The sequence below is a fragment of the Cervus elaphus genome, chromosome 22 (genome assembly GCF_910594005.1).
Source record: "Cervus elaphus chromosome 22, mCerEla1.1, whole genome shotgun sequence".
Taxonomy (NCBI): domain Eukaryota; kingdom Metazoa; phylum Chordata; class Mammalia; order Artiodactyla; family Cervidae; genus Cervus; species Cervus elaphus.
The window spans coordinates 7,470,525-7,485,862 of NC_057836.1; the positions used below are offsets into that span (position 1 = coordinate 7,470,525).

General features: G+C 43.6%; 1 protein-coding gene and 1 pseudogene across 1 annotated transcript in view; both read right to left on the bottom strand.

The window, feature by feature from the left end:
- Positions 1–15,338, bottom strand: part of ACO2 (aconitase 2) — a 46,387-nt gene that overhangs the window by 21,668 nt on the left and 9,381 nt on the right. The window lies entirely within an intron of this gene.
- On the bottom strand, positions 3,209–3,325 carry LOC122680920 (annotated as a pseudogene).

The following is a 15,338-nucleotide window of genomic DNA, read 5'->3' on the forward strand; positions in this document are numbered from 1 at the left end:
TGAAATGGTGGTGGCCAGCCCTGCTCCCCTGGGACGTGCAGCAGGCTTAACAGCTGGCCAGAATGTGGCACAGTGATGCTACAGGGCCTCTGAGACCTGGTCATAAAAAGGATAACTTCCACCCAGCTCTCTTTGATTGCTCTGGGGCAAGACACCACTGCTGTGAAAACATTTAGGCAGTCCTGAGACAGGCCCGCCTAGAGAGGAACTAGACCACTTGCCAAAGACCAGCATGACCTTGCTAGGCAGGTAAGCACGCCATCTTGCAAGCAGGTGAAGTGCTCCAGCCAAAGAGTAAGCTTCAGATAACCAGTGGCCTGGCCAACAATCTGGACAGCGATTTACTGAGTGAATCAGAGCCAGAACCCGGCCAAGGTGCTCCCAAATTTCTGGCCCACAGGAACTAGGAGCGAGAAATGGTTACTGTTGTTTTCATCCTCCAAGTTTGGGAGCAACAACTTATTAACGCAGCATCAGATGAATGATTGTTAAGTTGTCAGGTCTGTATGAGTTCATTTTAAACTGGATGACAGACTTCACAGGGTGTGCTATGACCAAGGAAGAATAAACAAACCCAAAGAAGCGACAGAGGGAAAGAACAGTAGGGCTGTGGGTCTAGCAGCTCCCACCTTGGGCAAGGAAAGAGGCAAATCTCAGGCCACTGCCCCGGGCTCCCTTCTGTAAGTCACCTGGGTGTTTGAGTCCAAGCCCTGCTGACCTCAGCATCTGAACCAACATGAGTGCATCGTGGCCACTCCCTGTTCAGGTCACCCAGAGAGGACAGCAGATCCAATAGGAAACAGCAACCACCCCCCCACCCCAGCACAGCAGGAGCAAACTCCCAATGCAGACTTCAGGCCCACCTGCCCTCCAGCTCAAACTCCACCAGGGACTCTACTGCCTGCCCTTCTAGTGGGTGAAGAACCTTCCAAGCAAAGGACTTGTTTTTCTGGGAGGCAGTACATCATGTGGGATCTTGGTCCCCTGCCCATGGAGTGAAGCATGTCCCCTGCAGTGGAAGCATGGAGCCCTAACCACTGGACAGCCAGGGAAGTCCCAAAGGACTTTCAACAGGCTGTGCAGAGGAGGAATGTGGGACCCCGCAGTGGCAGGTAATAATGCTGACTGGAAAAAAAGGACAAAACAATATGTTCATGTAGAATATAACTCTGGGATTAAAAAAAGGGGGGTATTAGTGAGATGAGCACTGTGCTAAACATTCCGAGTGCATCACTTCCATCAAATTCTCACGGCCACCCGGTGAAGTGGTGCCGATGACGAGCCTGTTTTCAAAGTGAGGCGACTGAGGCCCTCATGGAGTGACCGAGGCCACAGAGCAGCCAGGAGGACCCAATCCAGCCTGACTGACCCACTTTCTGCCAATGCCCCAGGCCCTCCCCCTAAGCTCTGCCCCTAAAATGGGGATAAACTCTACACTCTTAGTAACAACTGAATCACCTACAGGCTCTGTCCTTAATCATGATATGCTCTGCTTACCAACCATGTGCAAACGTCTGTTCCCAATAGCCAGCACTGCCCAAGAGGACCTTCTGCTCCGATGGACATGTTCTAGATCCTCACTGTCAAACATGGTAGCCACCAACCACACGTGACTGTGAAGTGTGCCCAGGGTGGCTGAGGAGTGGAATTTTTTATTTTATCAACTTTAATTAACTTAAATTGCTATATCAGATGACTCAGGGTTTATATATTAATAAGGATGGAAAGAGTTTTTAGGAAGCCTGTTTATTAAGTAATTTCTTGTAAAAAGATCTATATATTTTAAAATCTGGACCCCTTCCAACACCAGGAATTCATCATCCCACACAACCACCAATCCATTGTTGAAAATTTTCAAAATATTCTCCCAAAATATCAGCCAAACTCTTGTTTCCTTGCACAATCTACTTTTTCAGTTGGGGGTCTGCCCTCTCAGACCACATAAAATAAATCTAACCTGTCTTCCTCAGGACATTGCTTCCCAGGCCTCAGACGCAACAGAATCTCCTGAGATTGTTAAAAATATGTAATCCTGGGAATATTCTAGCAGTTAGGACTTTGGCATTTTCACTGTGTGGGCCCCAGTTCAATTCCTGGTTGGGGGACTGAGATCCCGCAAGCCACACGACATGACCAACAGCAACAACATAAACCTAAAGCTCAACCCACATTAGCAACTCAGCTGAGGGTGGGGTCCTCCTCAGCTATTTAAAGACAGGATCTATCATATTCTCTAAATCTCCTCTTTACTAGGCCAAAGGTAGCCCTGAGTGTTTCAACTCTTCCTATATAATACGGTGTGTTTCTAAATTCTGCAACAGCCCGACCATGCCCTATGCTGAGGGCAAAGAGACAGTAGACCTCACCGTTGACACACACATCATTTCCTACCTCCTAACACCTCAATGGACATCATCCTAACTGACCACTCAAGCTACACTGTACTACTGACTTCATTTTCATTGCAGAGCTCTACCTTCATCTTTTTTTTCTTCTTTGAAATTAATCTGTGCCAAAAAAAAAAAGAAAAGAAATTAATCTGTGCCTTTATTTGCCAGTACAATTTAACTATAGAAGCTTGCAAACTTTTTTGATCTAAAAAGTACACTTTATATCACCGTCCAACAAATACACAAACATATATAATACATATATGTATATAACAGTGAAACAAAAGTTTTGACAAAACGTCTATCCTAAGTCATTTTAAGTTTTTTCCTTTTTAACCAAGGATGAACTGTCATCAAGTCCCCAGTTCATCTGAGGGTCCACTTTAATGAAGTGAACAGTGTTGCACATTCTGTGCGTCTGGGCAAAAATATGAGGACATCCATCCAGCATTACATTGTCATACAAAGTATTTACATCCACCACTACATTGTCATACAAAGAATTTTCACTGCTCATAAAAACTTTTGTACTGTGCATTCATCTCCCTTCTGCCCCCAAATTCCTAGCAACCATTGACCTTTTAATTGTCTCCATAGTTTTGCCTTTTCCAGAATACCCCATAGTTGGAATCTATTTTTCTTCTTTTTCTTGAAAAGGGAGGTTCAAAGCCTTTAACCTCTCATGGCCCACCCATGCATGGACCGGACAGGCTCTAGATGGCAACCCCCCAACCCCAACCAATCACTGTAGCTTTCTAAGCAACACTGAGCCTTGTTCCACAGGTCCTGCCAACAGCCACATGGAGGTACAGGGGGACACGTGTTGAGTGTTTGTTCACAGGAAGATCACAAGTTTTGCGCCCCTTGTCACAATAACCCAGATTCCTGTTTAGTGTGTTATAAACATACCTTAACCTTGACTTAATTTCAGCACCGGTTTCTGTCCACCTCCAGCCCCTTGTGGTCTATAGGAGTCCGGGTCAGTCACCGCAGGTCTGATAGGCTGGCCTTCCCAATAGACGTCAGCCACACACACAGTAGGAACAACTCTCAGGCTGTTCATTCAAGTCTCAGTACAAATGTGACCCATTCCAGGTCAGGCTCCCCAGGGTGGACGTTTGGTCATGCCAAGCTATTTAGTGACACTCCCTAGGTCTTCAACCCTCAATAATAATAACCACCTGACTGAAATGTCACTAAGTCATCACTAATGCTTTGTGGCTAGGGACAGCCTGACTGACCTGTCACCTGTCCTACAGAAATCAACACTCAGCACTCATTGTTTTACTAATCTACTAACTGCAACAAAAAAGTAAAAGGATGTTATTAGCTTGGCTGTAAGACTGTAAGCAATTCACAATGTTCCTCCAGGCCTTAGCTTTTCAAAGGGTGAAACCTCAGCTGAGCTGAGGTGAAACCTGCTTCAGAGCTGAACTGAGAGGTTTGAAGTGTTAGAAGTGTCACGTGTAACTCTGAAGAGGCTGACCTCAAGGGCAAAGACACCATGTAATCATTCATTCACAGACCACGTATATCTCACATGTAAAATAAAATGAACACTAGGCTACGGGTGATCTTAGAATAAAAGTAACAGGGACATTCCTGGTGGTCCAGTGGCTAAGACTCCTAGCTCCCAATGCAGGAGACCCAGGTTTGATCCCTGGTCAGGGAACGAGATCTCCCTTGCCACAAGGATGATCAAAGATCCCACGTGCAGCAGCAAAGACTCAACATAAACAAGTAAATAAAAAAATAAATATAAAAATAAATGGAAAAAAAAAAAACACAAAAAACCCAGTCATTACTTATTTAGTACCTGCTCTATGCCACCAGGCATTTTCTGTGTCTAATTTTGTGCAAGATGACTGTTATTCCCATCTTACAGATGTGGAAACTGAAGGTCAAAGAGGTTAAGTCACAAGTCCTACATGTGATAAGCAGTAAATCCAGAATGTAAGCACGGGCCTGTTTAAGAGGAGCCAGTTCCCCTGGATTCTGCCTTCCTCTTGCCCCACAAAGCCTATCCTCTCCCATTTGAAGGCAGCCTGGTGTCATGGTTCAGATAGAAGACCTATAGTCAGACCGCCCAATCCAGCACCACCAACCTGATGTGACCCTGGATAAGTTACTCAGCCTAGCCAAGCTTTAGCTTCCCTGTAGAGAAAATGGGAGATAAGTGTTGGCATTAACATTAAATGAAATAATCTAAGTGCTTGGCACAGAGTGTGTTCATAGAATATGTGCTCATTGTATTCTTTTCCTTCACGGAGGAGACAGACACAAAATTAGATAAGGCTGTGCTCCTTTTCTGGATTCTGGCGGAAGAGGCATGCCTCTTATTTTGCTTACTGCAAACACAGCTTTTGGTTGATCAGTGTTTTTCAGAAGCCTTAGCTCATGTGGGCCTTTGACATTCCTGACCCTCTTCTGTCTGTCTTAGTATTCCAGCTGTCTTAGTATTTCTCCTTAGTTATTTGCCCTCCTTCCAACTCTGGCAAAGACCTTCTGAAAATCTAAGCTGAGGTCTATAGGTACATCTCTTCTGTCTCTCCTTCGGACGACTTGCAATTTGTTAGAATTTGCCTTGGAAAGTCTCCCGTCCTTCTGAAATCCCTTCTACTTATGGGGTCCTGGCAGTGAGACCGCATCTATTTGGTCTCTGAGTAACTCATAATTTGCTTTCCTCCAGGGCAGTAAACACACTGAACTTCCTCAGCCAGTACAAAGCCTAAAGGGCTCTGCCACTGGGCCTTTGCACATGCTGTTTCTTCTGCTTAGAAAGCTCTGTCCATCCCTTCCCAATCTGCCCTTCATGTAGGTAATTCCCATTCATCCTTCAACTTCCAAACTAACTTCACTTTCTTAGGGAAACTTCTTGAACTCTCAGTCCAAGCAGAGCCTCCTCTCACATATGCCCATTTACTATTTTCTAAGATTCATTTGTGAGATGCTGTCTGTCTCCACTACTCTGTAAGATCCACTAAGGGAGAGACTGTCTCTGTGTCATAATGAAATTCCCCATATGACTGAACACCAGGTCTGATACACAGGAGGTGTTACATAAACATTAGTTAAATAAACCAATGGATTTCTTTTTTTTAACTTTACCAACCAGTTCTTCGTTATTGAACAAGGTTGAATATAAAGCAAGTTCGGTTAACCTTGTAACAGCAAACAGTTAACAAGACACATTAATAATTTACCAGTCTCAGATGCTTTTGGTTAGATTGTAAACAGGTTGAACATTTCTGAAAGACAATTAGGCACTACCTATTAAAATGTGAAATGTTTCTATCTTATGACTAACTTTTCTTCTTCTTCCAGGAAGCTACCTCATAAAAATACTCACTTAAAAGAGCACAGAGACTGGCAGGGACATTCTCTATATCACTGTTTCTAAAAGAACAACCTAATTGTACAAAAATAGGGCACTGATTGAATAAATTCTGGTCTACCCATGAAGGAAAGCCATTCTACAGCTGTTTAAAAAGAACAAGGTAATAGTGGTGGTCTTCCAACATTGTGAATGTAGTTAATGCCACTGGACACTTGAAAATGTTTAAAAATGTCAAATTTTATATTTTGCCATAATTTTTTTTTTTTCATAATTTTTAAAAGGAAGTAGATCTACCTCTATTGGCAGGAAAAAAAATTCCATGACATTCGGCGAAAATAAGTGGCAAAATAGTACTACGGTATGGGCCCGTTTCTGTATAATAATAGTAATTAACAAATGTAAATATGCTCAGAAAAAAAATAACTGGTAAGATATGCTTAGACTGTTCACAGCAGTTATTTGTAGAGATTAGAATTATGGGCACTTTTATGTTCTAGGCTAAGTATTTCCAAATGCTACATATGTGAGCTCCTTTTGTAATCAGGGGGAAAACATGGATGAGACAAATCAATGCAAAAAAAGCATGTTTACTGTAGTATAGCATACATAGCAAGATCAGTAAGGAGCATTTGGACAACAATCAAAAGTATTCTAGTTTTTAAAAATGTGCAAACTCTTTGTTTCAGCAAATTAACTTACAGGAATGTATCATTACTAAGGAAAACGGGGAAAAAATGTACCTTCACACTACAGGGACCTGGTTACTACCACCTTAACCCAGCATTCAAAGAGCATCACCAATAGCAAGACTACCTCACATTTGTGCCTCCTGATCAGACAGCATCACCTGGGAAGAATTCCTATCAAAAAAATATTTAACTGAATCTAAGAAAGCTTTGGGACCTGACTTCCAGTTTAAGGGAAATGCAGGGAATAAAAGAATAACCAGTTACATCCAGAGTGTGGACAGTCTACAAGAAACTGGCCTGGTCTCCTCCCGAAGTCACCGTCATAGAGGAAAACGGCGGGGGGGGGGGGGGGGGGGGGGGGGGGTGGGTGTGTGTGGGTGTGTGTGGGTGGGAGTGGGGAGGGACTGTTCTGGGGGGTGTGTGGGGGGTGTGTGTGTGGGGGTGTGTGTGTGTGGGGGGGGTGTGTGTGTGTAGGAGTGGGGAGGGACTGTTCTAGGTTAAGAGAGACTACAGAAGCCATGTCAATGTAGTGCAATTTTTTTTTTAATTAGATTTTGACGTGGAAAGAGAAAGAAACCAAAGACACTTTTGGGAGAAGTGAAGAAAGGAAATAAGGCAAAATGTTGATAACTTTTGATTCTGGACGGTAGGTATATGGGTATTCTTTGTACTATTTTCTATATTTCCTTATGTGTAAAAAGTCATGACAAAAAAATCTTTTAAGTAAGGCATCAAGTACAGTTAAATCCATGTGCTAGATAGAACGGCCTAAATTTCCTTCTTGATTTTTCTGTATTTTCCAAATTTTCTACAAAAGACTCATTTTATAATAATTCTTATAATTAGAAAAAATGTAGCCAGCATTAGTTTTTAATTAAATCAGAACCAATTGAGGGCAGGAGGAGAAGGGGACAGAGGGCGAGATGGTTGGATGGCATCACCGACTCGATGGACACGGGTTTGTGTGGACTCCAGGAGTTGGTGATGGACAGGGAGGCCTGGTGTGCTGCGGTTCATGGGATTGCAGAGTCAGACATGACTGAGCGACTGAACTAAACTGAAATCAGAACCAAAGAAATATTCTTATAGACTGCTTGCAAGCAAACTATTGATAATTCAATCTTTTCATAAAGCAGTTTGTCAATAAGATGCCCACGGGCTCATCCATACGTTTGACCCAATAATTCTATATCTGAGACTCTATCCTCAAGAAATAATTCTAAATATGTAAAGGCAATGAACATTATAAAAAACTGTTTGGGTTAAGATGGAAAATTATTTTCTCCTATAATCCCCCAAATTTGTATCAAGGTGATACTGTTTTCAGATGGTGTAGAAAAAACCAAAGTTCCCTAGTATCATATTTTTGTCCTTGAACCTCAATTCTGAAATCCAACATTTGGGGAAGGTACCAAGCTCAGAGTGCCGACCCCATGGGTCACTTCCCTGTGTGTGGTCTGGTGGACAGGGCGATCCCCCAGGTGACAGGAGGCGGTGGGGGCCAAGAAGGAACATTCAAGGGGTGGGAATCCAGAGATCTGGCCTCGGAGTTGGGTCACAATGTACCCTTGGACAAAAAACCTAGACTTTCTGTGCCTTCTTTTTCCCATTTCTATAAAATGGGAGAAGCAGATTATTCTGGATGCTTCAAAATCACCTGGGAGATTTCACAGACAGGGTGTCTAGCCCCTACAGGCTCCCAGACCTCTCAGAGTCACCAGAGGTGGAACCTAAGCATTAGTCCGAGCGTAGGTTACTCTGACACAGCTGGGTCTCGGAACCACTGGACTAGATGCTCCCTAGAGTGCATTCCAGCTCAGAGATTCTATAAATACTACTCCCCAGCAAGCAGGCTCTCAGATAAACCCACTAATTCCCCAAAGGCCTAGGGGAAAGCACAGCAACATCACAATAGATTTATCTGCACCTTATCTGCATCGAGGAGGAAAACCCCCAGGGCTCAGGTCTTTCCGGAGCAGCCACAGCCTCCGACCTTCGTTCACAGGCATGGAGGTAATGGCATGCACGTGTGCACACATCCAATGCAACCCAGCACAATGTCACAGAAAGCCAGCCAGATTCAGAGATGACTAGCTCCCAGCCTGGTCAAACTATTTTAAAATAATTATTAAATAGGGAGAATAGTCCCTGTCATTTAACAAACAATGAACATGTTCCTAGATGCCAAAAACTGTCTCCGAGCAGCTTCCAAACTTCAAAGCCCTTGAACAAAATTCTTCGTGGTAAACACACCAGGCTGTTGCTAAGAGGCAACTGGCAGCCTCAATTGTTGGGGGTGAGGTGGGGTAGGGTCATTATCTCCACACACCTGTATGCTATTTGCTACAAACACCTGAAGATAGCTTAGTTGTACCACACTTGACTCTAGAAAACCACAATGCTCTCCCTCAAGACCAGAAGTTGGTGGGACACGACAGACATGGAAACAGTGTGGTAGTGTGTTAGAGTAGCTATTGTATGCATTAGGTACAGAGGTCAGTGAAGTCAGGAAAATAAGAGTGGTGAAGTGAAAAGGATGCTAAGACCTCCTCAGGGCTCAAACAAGATCATGTTTGGTTTTAAATAAAAAACACTGGCTACAGATGCAAAAGCCAAACAGAGAGAATGAGTGATTTACTCCAAATCGCAAGCCATTTGTGGAGAGTCATCAGGGAAGGAAGAAGTCATTCAAAGTCCGTTGTGGTATCCTAGCAACATCCAAATATTGGCCACAAGATGTTCTGGGCTAAAAGGACCCTCACAGAGATGGCTTTCCAGTTTTGACTGGAAACACACAGGCACAAAATACACTTTATGGTGTGATCCAGCAGCAGGTACTTGCCAGTCTGTGTAACTCAGTTTCACACCTAACATGGGCAATGTATACTGATAGTTTTTATTCTCTAATTATTTTCATTGTGGTAAAATACACATGCACACATAAAATTTACCACTGTTAAATGTACAATTCAGTGTGCAACCATCACCATGGTCTCGTTCCAGAACTCCACCACCAAAGCGAGCGGCTGCTCCTCTTTCTCTCCACCCTCCCTGTCCCAGCAGCTGGCAGTTACTGATCTGCTGTTTCTATGGATCTGACTACCACAGGTATTTCATATAAATGAAATCATACAATAGGTGGCCTTCTGGGTCAGGCTTTTTCCATTTAGCTTTCTGTATTATTTTTTTGAAAGTAACTTGCACCCCATTAATTTCATGATCCAATAACAGGTCAATATAGGCAGTTTGAAAACACTTCCTTAATGCAGCCTTTCTGGCACCAGAGACAGGTTTCGTGGAAGACAATTTTTCCACAGCATAGTTTAGGGATGATTCAAATGCATTACACTTATTGTGAACTTTATTTCTATTATTATTACATCAGCACTTCAAATCATTAGGCATTAGATCCCCAAGGTTGGGGACCCCTTTCAATTAAAAATATCAAGTGTAATGTATGCCAGTGGATGTTAATGAGACTGACTGTGGTCATTGTTTTGCAATACATACATATCTATAATCATGTTGTATACATGAAACTATTAGAAAGTTGTATGTCAACTGTAACGCAAATTTTTAAAACATCACTTACAAACATCAAAGCCAAACAACAAGGGACCGTCACCGCAAGCGTTTGCATCCCCAGGCTCTCTGCAGCATTCTACCTCCTGCACCAGTGACCCCCACCTCAGCCCACCCACTTGGTGCCTGTCCACACACAAATATCCACCAGGAAAACGGGATAAATAAAGGCGATGTAGCAAGTTTTTTTTTTTCCAGACAAATTTATTACACTTAAAAAACACGTCCCTTGTTGAGCCTTTCTGTATTTTTGATGTTAAAAAGATCCCTTAAAGAAATAATGGTGACAGGAGAGGGTGATTTGGTGGGCTTTCTGGTTTGGTTTGCTGCTGTTTTGGTGTCCTTACTTTAAAAAATTTAAAACCTGTAACCTCAGGTTGATTCCCTCAATTCCGTGTGTACACTCTAGTGCCCTCTGTCATGCAACTTTCCAGAACAAAACTGTCTTTGGGGGACACTGGAGAAGTAAGATGCAAGGAGGAGGAAAAAGCTAGGTTTTAATATTACCCCTATTATCTCAGCAGCAGCCAGAAACTTGAGAAATGATAAGCGAGGTTGACTCTGGTGAAAAACATCTATCTTCACTGTCATTCTGTCTCCCCTCCCTTCTACCACCAAACCTTACCATCTGTTTACTCATTCTGCCCATCTATCAACTAGTTAAGAGTGACTGTGGGTGCCAGGCACTGAGGACACAACAATGAATAAAATGTTTCCGTACTCCCTGCCCTCTTGGGACTGACATTCCGGGAGGTTAAGGGGGGGTGGGGGAGACAGTCAAATAGAGACAGAGACACAAGTAAAATCTCAGTCAGATATTAGTGTCATGCGAGAGAAGGCAGCAGAAGCAATGGGAGAGTGAACCGGAGAAGTGGGGAGAGGATAGTTAGGAACGGCTTCAGTGAGAAGGTAATATTCTAACGGCAGGATCTGCTCACACACTGGCCAAGGAAGCATGAGAGGAAAGTCAGGACACCACTGAGGTTTGGGCCTGAGTAACTGGGAAAATGGAGCTGCTATTCACTGAAATCAGGGAGGCAACAGGAAGAGCTGGCTTGGGGAGAGCCTGGGAGTCTGCCTGTCTGACCCCCAAGTGGAGAGGTCAAGTAGGCAGCTGGATTCTCATTTTAGGTCCCTTCCCTCTAGAACTAGGCTAATAAATGGTCCATCTGGAAAGCACAGATTATCAGAACCCAAGGTGACCCCAGATCACCAAGTATCTTTTATTCACTTGACAGATGAAGAGTGTCCCAGGTCACACATACCTAGTTAATAGCAGTTTGGGGATTTCCCTGGCAGTCCAGTAGTTAAGACTTTCACTTCTAATGCAGGAGGTGCAAGTTTGATCCCTGGTTGGGGAATTAAGATCCTAGGTACTGCATGGTGCAGCAAAACAAAAAAAATCCAGCAGTTTGGAGCAGAACTCAAGTCACTTAACTCGCAAGTCAACACTTTCCCCACCATACTACCTCCCTAATTAAAACTGAAGTAGTACTAATTCATTAAACACATATTTATCCAGCCTCAGACTTTGTGCTGGGCTTCCTTGGTGGCTCAGACAGTAAAGAATATGCCTGCAATGCAGGAGACCTGGGTTTGATCCCTGGGTTGGAAAGATCCCCTGAAGAAGGGCATGGCAACCCACTCCAGTATTCTTCCTGGAGAATCCCCATGGTTAGAGGAGGCTGGTGGGCTACAGTCCACGGCGTCACAGAGTCAGACACAGCTGAGGCAACTAAACACAAGCACAAAAAGACTTTGTGCTATGGTGCTTGAATTAATAAGATAAGTAAGACAAGACCCAGTCCCTTCCACTGGTGAGCTTATAGTTTGGTGGAGAAGACAGATATCAAGTCAGATATCACTCATGAGACCATGGAAGCAATTGATATAAGTGCTGTGAAAGAAAGGTGATGCAGCTACAACACTCTAACAGCATAAAGCTGGAGAACCCAATCTAGGTGGGGGAAAGGCTTTTTCCAAGAAAGTGATCTTTCATCTGAGAACTGAAACATGACTAGGAGCTAGTCAAGCAAATAATGTGTGGTTTAAGAGAAGGAATTCGGGGAACCTGGCAGGCAGAGAGAACAGCAGGTGCAAATTCCCCTTGGCAGGGAAGCACTTGGTAGTTGAAAAAAGAAAGAGAAAGCCAGCTTGGCTGGAGCAAAGTGAGTAAAGGGCAGTGGAAATGGCGGAAAATAAAGCTAAGATGTAAAGTGGAGCCAGGTACTGTAAAGGACCTTGTAGATCTATGAGAAAAGCCCCCCAGCAACCCTGAACTAAAGCTTATCTGCGTCTTGGTGGAATACCTGGTGAAACACCTCGGAACACCAGAGGGCAGAAGGCTTCTAAAGGAGCTGTGAAGTCATCTCCCACTTGACTCCTTACCTTCCTGGGAGGCAGTCATGAGACACTTTCTCCTCGCCTCCCAGGATCTGATGAGGTACAGCGCTTTCTGCCCTGGACTTTTTAAACTAGAACTGCAGAATACAAACCCATCCAGTGGTACCAGGGCCGCCACAGCTTTCGGATCAGTCCTCAGTTCCTTTTGTTCCGGTGCTGCCCTTTTCAGTGTATGCAACTGGAACCCAGGGAGCGGGCACCTTCAGCTTGTTCTTCTCATTCTGTATCTAAGTAACGAACTGTCTGAACATGAAAGGGGTTCACTGCACCTTTACTTAGATCAAGCAGTCAGGCCTTGATCTCTTCTTATAAGTATGTATAAGCTTTACAGTAGGACATGTTAAACGTTTAACTTGATCCTAAAAGTAATGGGAAGCCATTGAAACAGGACTATATCTGCCTTAAAACAATAAAAGTCATCGTGGCTGCCATGTAGATAATGCACTCAAGGGGAGCCAAAGCAGAACAGGTTGACAGTGGCTTATCATGAAACCTACTTACTTCCCATAAGCACATCTGTATTTTCACACTTGAGCACCTCTCCCAGGCCAGTCGGACACAGATACCAAGAAGAGTAGGATGGTCCCTACACTTACACAGCCTGGCCGCAATCAGCACGTCAGTGCGCCCATTGTGACCCGCAGGAAGAAGGAAACACACACAAGAGGCAGGAGTAGAGCAGAGGGAACAGTGAACTCTCCTCAGGCAAGCCTTCACTGAGCAGGGCCATGGAGGATAAATAAGGGCTTGCAAGGCACTGAGAGGACAGTCAGTATGTAAGATGATCCAGAATCATCAAGCAAAGCGAGCAGGAGCTAGAAATCACTCAAAATGGCGGGAGGTAAAAGACAAAGCAGGAAGTGGTGGAAGGCCAGGCCAGACACCCAGCAGGGCCGAGGCGGCTGAATTAAGACCTGTGAGTTAAGACCAGTGAAAAGAACTTAGATACAGCTAAAAGGCCCAGCTCTACCATTTACCAGTTGTGTGCTATCAAGCCAAGAGTTCGCCTTCGAACCCAGTTTTCTTTTTTGAAGTTTTTATTGGGGTAGCAGTCATGTACAGATGTGAGAGTTGGACCATAAAGACTGAATGCTGAAGAATTGATGCTTTCAAATTGTGGTGCTGGAGAAGACTCTTAGGAGAGTCCTTTGGACAAGAGATCAAGTTAGTCAATCTTAAAGGACATCAACCTTGAATATTCATTGGAAGGTCGGCTGCTAAGCTGAAGCTCCAATACTTGGCCACCTGATGTGATGAACTAACTGACTCACTGGAAAAGACCCTGATGCTGGGAGAGACTGAAGGCTATTTATTAAATAGCTTTTACTAGAGTTTTTCCTCCCATTTAAAAAAGTAGGACATGTTTCTTGGAGAAAATTTAGAAAACACAAAATTTTATAACTCCTTGAAGCTCATCCAGAAATACCTACCACCACCACCCCTCCACCAGACTCCCTGGCCTGATGCCAGGAACCCTGTGGAATTCAATACTCGGTGATTCCAAGAAGGGCACTAAACACCAGTCCACGCTGAATCCACATCTCCTCACAGCCCCTAGCACCAGGGTACCCACTGAACCCAAACTGAACAGGTGTCAGAGCTGAGGTGTCTAAGCAAAGACAATGGTAGCAATAATAATTACTAGTAGCAGCAGTAATGGTTATGTGGATGAACAGCCCTAATGTATATGAGTCCCATTTAACAGATGAGGATCTTGAGGGCTGGAGGACGACAGTAACTCACCCAAGGTCTTGCAGATACGCCAGCCCTCAAAGACAGACTGGCTCTAAGCCGGAACACTGAAACTTCCCAGTGCCAAGTGAACCCTGGCAACTTTACTGAGTTGGACACAAATGAATTAAAGAAATCAAATAACATCAAAATGGAATAGATGCCAAACTGTTAACAGCAGCTATCCCTGGAGAGTGAAATTATAGACAGTATTTTCTATTTAGGTAATCTGAACCTTTAACACTGTACATAGATTAATTTTAGAATCAGAAGAAAATCTAAAGAAATTATTAAACGTTTTTAATTTCGATTACAAAATTTTAGGAACTTTACAAGGAAATATATCAAAATGTTAACAGTAGTTATCTCTGGCTGGGGTGGGTTATCTCTGGGTATTACAAATAATTATAGGTAATTTTTATGGTATTCTTTATACTTCTGTATTTTCCAAGCTTCCTAAATAGGTATCTTTATAAATAAGAAACAAAAAGGTAAGGAATTAATTCTACCTTAAAAATAGCTATTACTGAGTTTTATAACATTTGACCACTGTGGTTGGAGTATAAGTAGTCCAGATCAGTATTATTTAAAGAAGGAAGATGATTTGGGCATATTTTAAAAAAAAACAAAACAACTTATTGGGGTGTTGTCTTTGTTTTCTCAATCCAAAAGTAAAACATAATGCTTGGTTCAACCTGGCCCCAGGATCATTCCAGCGATTATCCATTGGCCATCCACTCAGATGTCACAACTAGGAAATGGGAAATTTCTTCCCCACACTTGGAGTCCAAGTCTCAGGCCTTGTGAAATTCTCATGAGTAAGTACCAGGCCCTTATCTAGAACAGATACTTCCACTAAGCCCTCACCCTCCATTTTCTCAGGAACTAGGAAGTTGAGGGCAGCCTCAAGGCAGAAAACTTCTCTTCAGCAACCTCTACAGGGCCTGGATTCAACATGATTATTCTAGGGAGCTCCTATGCTTCCAGAAAGCCTATTCCACTACTAGACAGTTCTAACACTCAACCAATGCTTCTCACACTGAACTGAAACCCACCTCCTTCCTATTAGGCAACGGAAACCGGGGCTCAAATCCCAGCTCTGTCCCCAACAGGTTGCACAACGCTGTGCGGTTTTGTTGAACCCCTCTAACGCTATGGGGGTTATTAAAGGAGAGCACACATGTGAAAGCAGCCAGCCCAGTACAT